The sequence below is a fragment of the Tenebrio molitor genome, chromosome 5 (genome assembly GCF_963966145.1).
Source record: "Tenebrio molitor chromosome 5, icTenMoli1.1, whole genome shotgun sequence".
In the NCBI taxonomy this organism is placed as follows: domain Eukaryota; kingdom Metazoa; phylum Arthropoda; class Insecta; order Coleoptera; family Tenebrionidae; genus Tenebrio; species Tenebrio molitor.
The window spans coordinates 19,604,034-19,611,884 of NC_091050.1; the positions used below are offsets into that span (position 1 = coordinate 19,604,034).

At 33.9% G+C, this 7,851-nt stretch overlaps 1 long non-coding RNA gene across 1 annotated transcript; it reads right to left on the minus strand.

The window, feature by feature from the left end:
- Positions 1 to 1,453: 1,453 nt before the first annotated feature.
- Positions 1,454 to 2,176, minus strand: LOC138132171 (uncharacterized). The gene is made up of 2 exons (XR_011160006.1): positions 1,753 to 2,176; positions 1,454 to 1,692 (listed from the first exon to the last, which is right to left on the minus strand). It is a non-coding gene; the product is annotated as an uncharacterized lncRNA (long non-coding RNA).
- Between the last annotated feature and the right edge of the window lie 5,675 nt (positions 2,177 to 7,851).

Here is a 7,851-nt window from a genome sequence, read left to right on the forward strand (position 1 = left end):
TTGGGCATAATCAATATATTTTGATAATCGAATAAATCGAAATAATCGCTTTGAATAATCTAAATATCCATTCGACTTTCCAATTATGGATGATGCACATGCGCAGTTGTGTATTTATTTCGAATTTCGTTCCGATTGCAATAATAATAATAGTTTTGTTTTGGGGACACTTTTGTCATGATTTCCAAAGCTTTGGATAAATCGAATTACATTTTCGTCGTTTCTTCACATTTTAACGTTTGGTAGACATCTTACGCCGGGCCGAAGCCGACGCAGACGCACGTCAATAGTTCTATGTTACTCTAATCGTACGGTTTAGAATGAGATGCTAGAGCGACAATCTTAATAGCGAACGTAGCAGAAGCAAGGAACTTGTTTGACATGTGTTGAAAGGAGAGAAAGGAGCTACATGTACGTAGTTCGTGTTATAAACTGATACAACTGCATATAGTTTGGAAACAAACTATAGTCGACGTTTTCAGTTTTCATTTACCAATTCTTCATTGGTTTATCGCTCCGCCTTCGCGCAGATATTTCCAAGGTCAAAACCCATGAGAGATTGAAAGACCTCTACTGGTATAATGGCAATTTTGATATTACCAGGATACTAGAGCAATCAAATCTAAGTACACAACGTTGCCGGTGGATTTTCTGGGTAGAATGCAGTGTTGGTTATTTGGTTTTGACAAAGACTATACAGGCTGATTCACGTAGCCCGTTCATTAGAAACTTTCTGATTTCCCAAAATCATATTAATATGAATTTAGCTGTTAAATTCAATTTATTAAAGAATACAGAACCACATTATAGTTGTTATACACCAGAAAGTTGTTTGGAAAATGATAATTACAAATTATATTTTGATCGAACAGTTTTAACTGACATTCATATTAAACATAAGAGACCAGACATTATTTTTTTGTTCTAACACTAATATCTTAAACTGTTTTTATAGTGCATTTGAGCTCACTCGTTATGTTACCTATAAAATACGCTTTTCTTTATAAAACACGTCGTCAGTAGTAACGTTTTTTATGAAATTATAAAACACGCCGTCAATAGCAACTTATTTTATAATTATAAGATTGTAAATAGGCAGATGCACATTATTCAAGTAAAATTTTATTCATCATTTTTACAGTAATTATTTCAAAATGAAAAGCACAATTATTGGATTGAAAACTCAGGCCTGTACTTGAGCTAGAACTGCCACATTCCTCCCTATTGCTTAGCTTGGTGCTGTTGTTTATGTATCTGTCACAATAGTGTTAATGTTAATGTTAGTGTTAGCCAGAATGTTAATCTTCAGAACATTGGTGAAACGTTCAACCGTTCACAATAATGGTGATGGTGATGTTAATGTTAGAAACGATGTTAAGAGATCCAGAAAATGTCTGGTTCTTTAACATCTTCGTTAACATCTACCAACCACCATCGAGAATTTCACGCACGCGCAGGCACAGTGACAGTTCACACCACGTTGACAGCTGTAAGAGTAACATTCCGTTAACATTATTGTGAACACTGGACTACTAACATCACCATTGCCATCTCCACTAACATTATAACATTACCACTAACATTAACACTATTGTGACATACCCATAATAACATCTACTTCTTTAACTTCTGCTGTTTCAACCAATGCAAGCGTCCCACCACCGAAGACTTTTCTGGCAATCTTTACTTTCTCTTCAAAGGATTCTTGTCGTAATGTGAATTAACTTTTCAAATAAAGTTCTGCACACTTACCTTCATATCAAGAAAAACCAAAATGACATCTTCGGTTACCTCCTTGATGCCTTTTTTATTCTTCCAGCCTTTCGTACGAAATTCTTTTCCCTTATTCTTATTTCTTCTGGAAGGTTTTGGCACATTTCAACGATGAAAATTGTTTTTTTCAAAATTTGTTGATATTATTACCATAGTGCCCACGGCAATCTTCGCATTTTGTGTATTGTGACGCGCCTCGAATAATTTATGACATTTTAGAATAATTTCTGAATTTATTAAAATTTGTGATAAGATGTTAGTGTTAGAAAAAATGTTGAAGACAACACGTGTTTTACAGTTTAAAAATCTCGGTCTATTAAATCCTCGCTCACTGCGGTCGCTCTGATTTAAACTACGACCTCGATTTTTAAATCGTCTATAAAACACTAGTTATCTTAATAACTATAAATAAACAACAAAAGCAAGCATATCTTTTTTAGATATAGCTGTTCCAAATTCACTTAATATAACACAGACATATAACACAAAAATTAATAAATATTTAGAGCTCTCCGTTGCTATCAGAAATCTTTGGTGTTTAGAAAAAATTTCGATTTTACCACTTATAATTTCAGCAACAGGAATAGTACCGCAATCTCTTTTTAAAAATTTAAAAATTCTGGATTTAGGTAACACAATGGTTCCTTAACATTGACACAGAACATAATAAAACGCAACAAAGTCAAAATGTGGAGGCGAGACGCCGGTAATTATGTTGATAAGCACTGCACTATTACTTGATAGTAATATCCGTAATAGTGTATGTACTCCGGCAAAATTGCCGTGCCGCCGGGTGGTGGAGGGTTCAGATGAAAATTGTTAGTTGACTATAATCGAATACTCCAAGTTCAAATGAAATATTTTCAAAATGGCGGCACTTCCGGAAATTGACGCCATCTTTGTTTTTTTTTTAATAGAAAGGCCCCATTTTGACTTCACATTTCGATTCAAGGTTAAATTTTGAGTTTAGAACGTCTTTTTGTCAATACTTACTTTAGGAATTCAATTAAAAAACATCAATTATTTATTTCCGATGGTTCAAGAGTTATAAATTTTTTAATGAAGTCATGCTACCTCGCTTTTTTGCAAAAAAGATGACGTACATAGGTCAAAAACGATGACAAGTAAATGTTAACAGAACGACGTTCTAAACTCAAAATTTAATGTAGCATCCAAATGTGAAATCAAAATGAGACCTTTGCATTTAAAAAAACAAAGATGGCGTCGAATTCCTGCATTTCCGGACGTGTCGTGTTGACAATTTAATTCATACACTAAAAATTCCATAAGCAGCGTGTTTTTGTCACTATGACAGCGAAAAAAGTTTGCCCTAACTTTTCCAGCGACAAAACGGAACCTAAGTTTTCAAAGCGTCTGATTCTAATAGGTCTGCATCATCGTACTTTTCCGTATTCATTAAATTGTCTTACCGAATTACACTCAACCTTTTTTTTTGGGTCGAAGTAAACTTGACATTTATAATTCGAGTTTTGTTGCCTGCAGTTAAACTCAAAAAACTGGCAGAAAAATTCTCATTGGAATGTCAAGTTTACTTCGACAAAAAATCTGGTGTAATTATAAGTGACAATATAATTCATGTATCACGTGATCATGAATGATCCAATCAAAACGCGTAAAGTCCTTAGTTGCATGGCTATCACAGCGATAATAAAAAACAAAAAAAATATTATCTTGTTTACTTTCGTCGTTACGATTTTTGATTGAAATAAATTTGTCAGTTTGACAAATAAGTGAATAATTTTTTGTATTTCATTCACTATATTGTCTCATCGAATATAACACGTGGTATGATTAATCATCGATGATATTAAATTCGTGGAACTGAAGCAGGAAGCAGCTATTGAACATAATGTCAAAAAAAATATTTTATCGCTGTTTTGTACGGTTGACTTAAAAAAAAAACGGGAACTGTCAGAAAAAGTTCTGTCAGATTTTATTATATTTTTATAGTTTGAAACGGCCTTTTAGAATTTTGGTTAAAAAACTACACTTATGTGTCAGAAATACTACAGTCAAACATACACAAATTGGCAAATTAAATTTCCAATTCACATTAGGTCAAATTTCATTTCCCGTTTTTTTTTGAAGCCAACTGTAACGCATGAAAAACCATATCTTCGTTTTTTTTTGTTCATTGAAATCGGATAATAAATAAAAAAGTTATGGGTTGAGGCGTTTTTTTATCAAACAGCCTGTGTATCGTTAATAAACCTTGCACATTTGTTTTTATATATATTCAAGGTCAAATTTCAGAGACATCATACTTAAATTATGATTCAACTCGAAATACGTTCAAGCTGGCGTGTATCACGATGTATCACTTTCTACCTATTAGGGAATTTATCTGTTCTGTAGCTACTACCAACAATTTAAATTTATAATTAAAGCAGGCAGTGACTTTAAAACCGTTGACATCTTGATTTGGTTTGTCAAAGTGAGGATTCAAAATTCATAATTGAATGAATATCAGTTTCAAAGAAAAATTTCAAAATGTTATCTTGATCTTCTTTCGAAAAACTTTTGGCAGATGTTAAGATTTCCAATTGCACCCAAAGTATTCAGGTATGTTCCTAGGTGTATGCACCCATCCAGGTGCTTTCATATGCACCCGATTCATGGCGTGGCGCATCACTATTTTACCTGAAATGTTAACTGTCAAGTCTTAACCTGTCTTTCACGCTGTGTAAATTGGAGCGTGGAGTTCAAGTAACGACATACGATTTCAGATTCATGAATGACTCGATTACAAATTAATTTGATCATCCGATAGTGCAATAGATTAAGCAAATCAAAATTTACAAGTAGATAAGACAGGAACTTGTGTATTTTGCAAATATTTTGCAAGTATTTTGAGTAGTTTCTTGCATTGAAATGAAATTAAATTTTTCAGATCAAAATGCCAAATTTGGAATATAGCGAGAGTATCCCGAAATGTGGCCACGGAAAGATTCACAATTCCAAGAGATGTGCTTACGTGACCAAATCACGTTTCAACATGGTGAATAACGCGAAACGTCTCCACTTGTCACTCGAATCATCCAGATGCGAAACAAACGATTTGGAAAAGTACTACTGCAAGGACTGCAATTTTGAAACCGATCTTGTTGTAATCTTAAAGCAACATCTCAAAGAATATCATTCTGTGCAAGATCAACCAAAAAAAGACACTGTAGTGAAAAGCTACATTTGTCAAAAGTGCTCGTTTGAAACATATTCTGTTTTACTCTGGATCAAACACTTGGAAAGTTCATGTTTTGATATAGAAGATGCAATCCACTGGTATAACTGTGATAAATGCGAATTTAAAACGAAACGAAACCGCTACCTAAAACAACATAAGATAATTCATCTCTCAGCAGATGAGGTCCAGTGGTATAGTTGTGATGAATGCGAATACAAAACGAAATATAACAGCTACCTTAAACAACATAAGGCAATACATCTCCCACCAGATGCCATCCAGTGGTATAATTGTGATAAGTGCGAATTTAAAACGAAACAAAACCGCTACCTAACAGAGCATAAGAAAAATCATCTGTCAGCAGATGCTGTTAAATGGTACAGTTGTGATAAGTGCGAATTTAAAACGAAACAAAACCGCTACCTGAAACGGCATAAGAAAAATCATCTGTCAGCAGATGTCAAACACTGGTATAATTGTGATAAGTGCGAATTTAAAACGAAACAAAACCACTACCTAAAACAGCATAAGAAAAATCATCTGTCAGCAGATGTCAAACACTGGTATAATTGTGATAAGTGCGAATTTAAAACGAAACAAAACCACTACCTAAAACAGCATAAGAAAAATCATCTGTCAGCAGATGCTGTTCAGTGGTATAGCTGTGATAAGTGCGAATTTAAGACAAAACGAAATTCCCACATAAAACAACATAAGATAATTCATCTCGCAGCAGATGTCATACACTGGTATAATTGTGATAAATGCGAATTTAAAACGAAATGGATCGACTCGATAAGGCGACATAATAATAGAATTCATCTCTCAGTAGATGCTGTGATCGCTGGTATGCAGTATCGCTGTGATAAGTGCGAATTTAAGACGAATGCAAAGGACAACCTAACAAAACATCAGAAAATTCATCTCTCGCCAGATGCTGTCCAGTGGTATAGCTGTGATAAGTGCGAATTTAAGACGAAACGGAACGACCACTTAAAACAACATAAGTTAGTTCATCTCTCAGGAGATGCTGTTCAGTGGTATAGCTGTGATAAGTGCGAATATAAAGCGAAGACAACGAACAACCTAAAACACCATCAGATAACTCATCTGTCAGCAGATACTGTTCGCTGTGATAAGTGCGAATTTAAAACCAAAGCAAACAAGTATCTAAAAGTACATAAGAAAATTCATCTCTCAGCAGTTACGGCCAAGTGGTATAGCTGTGATAAATGCGAATACAAAGCGAAATGTAGGGGAAGCGTTAAAGAACATAAAATGATTAACCATCTCTCAACAGATGCCATCCAGTGGTATACCTGTGATGAGTGCGAATATAAGACGATACGGAGCTACAGCTTAAAACGACATAAGACAGTTGTTCATCCCTCAGCTGATGCTCTTCAATGGTACAGCTGTGGCAAGTGCGAATTTAAGACGAAACGGAAAGTCCACTTAAAACGACATAAATGTTTGGTTTGTCAAGAACCTAGAGGACTACCTAAAAGATCATTAAACAAAGACTCAAATAAGAACTGTTCGTAGTAGGTATTTCCAAACTATATAGATCGGTGTGTCAGGTGTGACGAATGTAATTTTCAAACAAAGTACAGAAGCAATTTAAATAGTAGGTACACAATATCCAACATGTTTCAATTGTGAATATGTATAAATGTCGAGGAAAAAAGATTAGGTATCTAAAACAATACGTGTTGTTCTATTTATTTTATTTTCTACCACCTTCGTAACTAACGATTCCAATTCTCGAAGCAAATATCTAAGAACATCCTTTGCTGAAAACAAACATGTTCTATTATGTGTACATTTCATGTTCCAATTAGGGCATTTTCAACCACAATGTCTCGGATTTTATGAAAGTTGTTCATCTCAGTGCATATGACGGTACACATGAAACGAAACTTTGAAATGCCAAAACTGTAGGTATCTATAGTGGAGTAACTTTAGATTTTTATTTCGGAACCGGAGCAAGAGCTCGGATTTGAACGCGATTTTTTTTATATGTTATAAATAATAGTTATCTATGTATTAAGGATGAACTGGAGTAACAATCTCAGCAAAAAGTTGCGGAATTGTAATGAGTTGCAAGTAAATTTTGTGTTTATTTTCTTGATATTTAGATAATTACTTACATGTGATTTTACAATCTTTTGACTAAGACTGTACGTAAAAGTAAACAGAAGCACACTGAATTTCAATTTTCATTGATTTCTGTTAAAGTTCTTAACGTAACTGTAGTAAAACGTGCGATATGAGTGTAATGTTGCATACCGACGTCAATTATATGCATTTTGTTCACTTTTATTGAAATTAAAACAGATACATAACCTCAAAAACCGTGTTTTTCCACATATAATTAGCGATTACAAGGAAAATCCTCGACCAACTTTTTTTGTAAATTCATTAGAAAATTCTACGATATCGATACTTTATTTGTGAAAAATTTAAGAAAAATTGGCCTTTTTGAAATATTATGTTATTTATCAATTTTTATGCGACCATTGCTCGATTTCTCATAAAAACGCGTGTAAAATATATATTAAAGTTATTAGTTATTACCTTTTAAAGTTTCGGGATATTTTACACGCGTTCTAATGAGAAATCGATCAATGCTCGTATATAAATTGATAAAATAGTAGTTTATTTAACGAGTTCGTGTGTAATTTGGGCTCGTGGACCTTTAAACTCTCGGTTCACTCGAGTTTTTAACTGGCCCACTCATGCCAAAAAAGCCCAAATTACACAAGAACGAGTTGAATACAACGTTTTTTTGTTCGACGAGCCCCCAAAGGCTCCAAATCGCTGAAAATCTTTAAAATTAGCTTGACGTTTCGTTTTGACAAGTTGTCAAATTTATC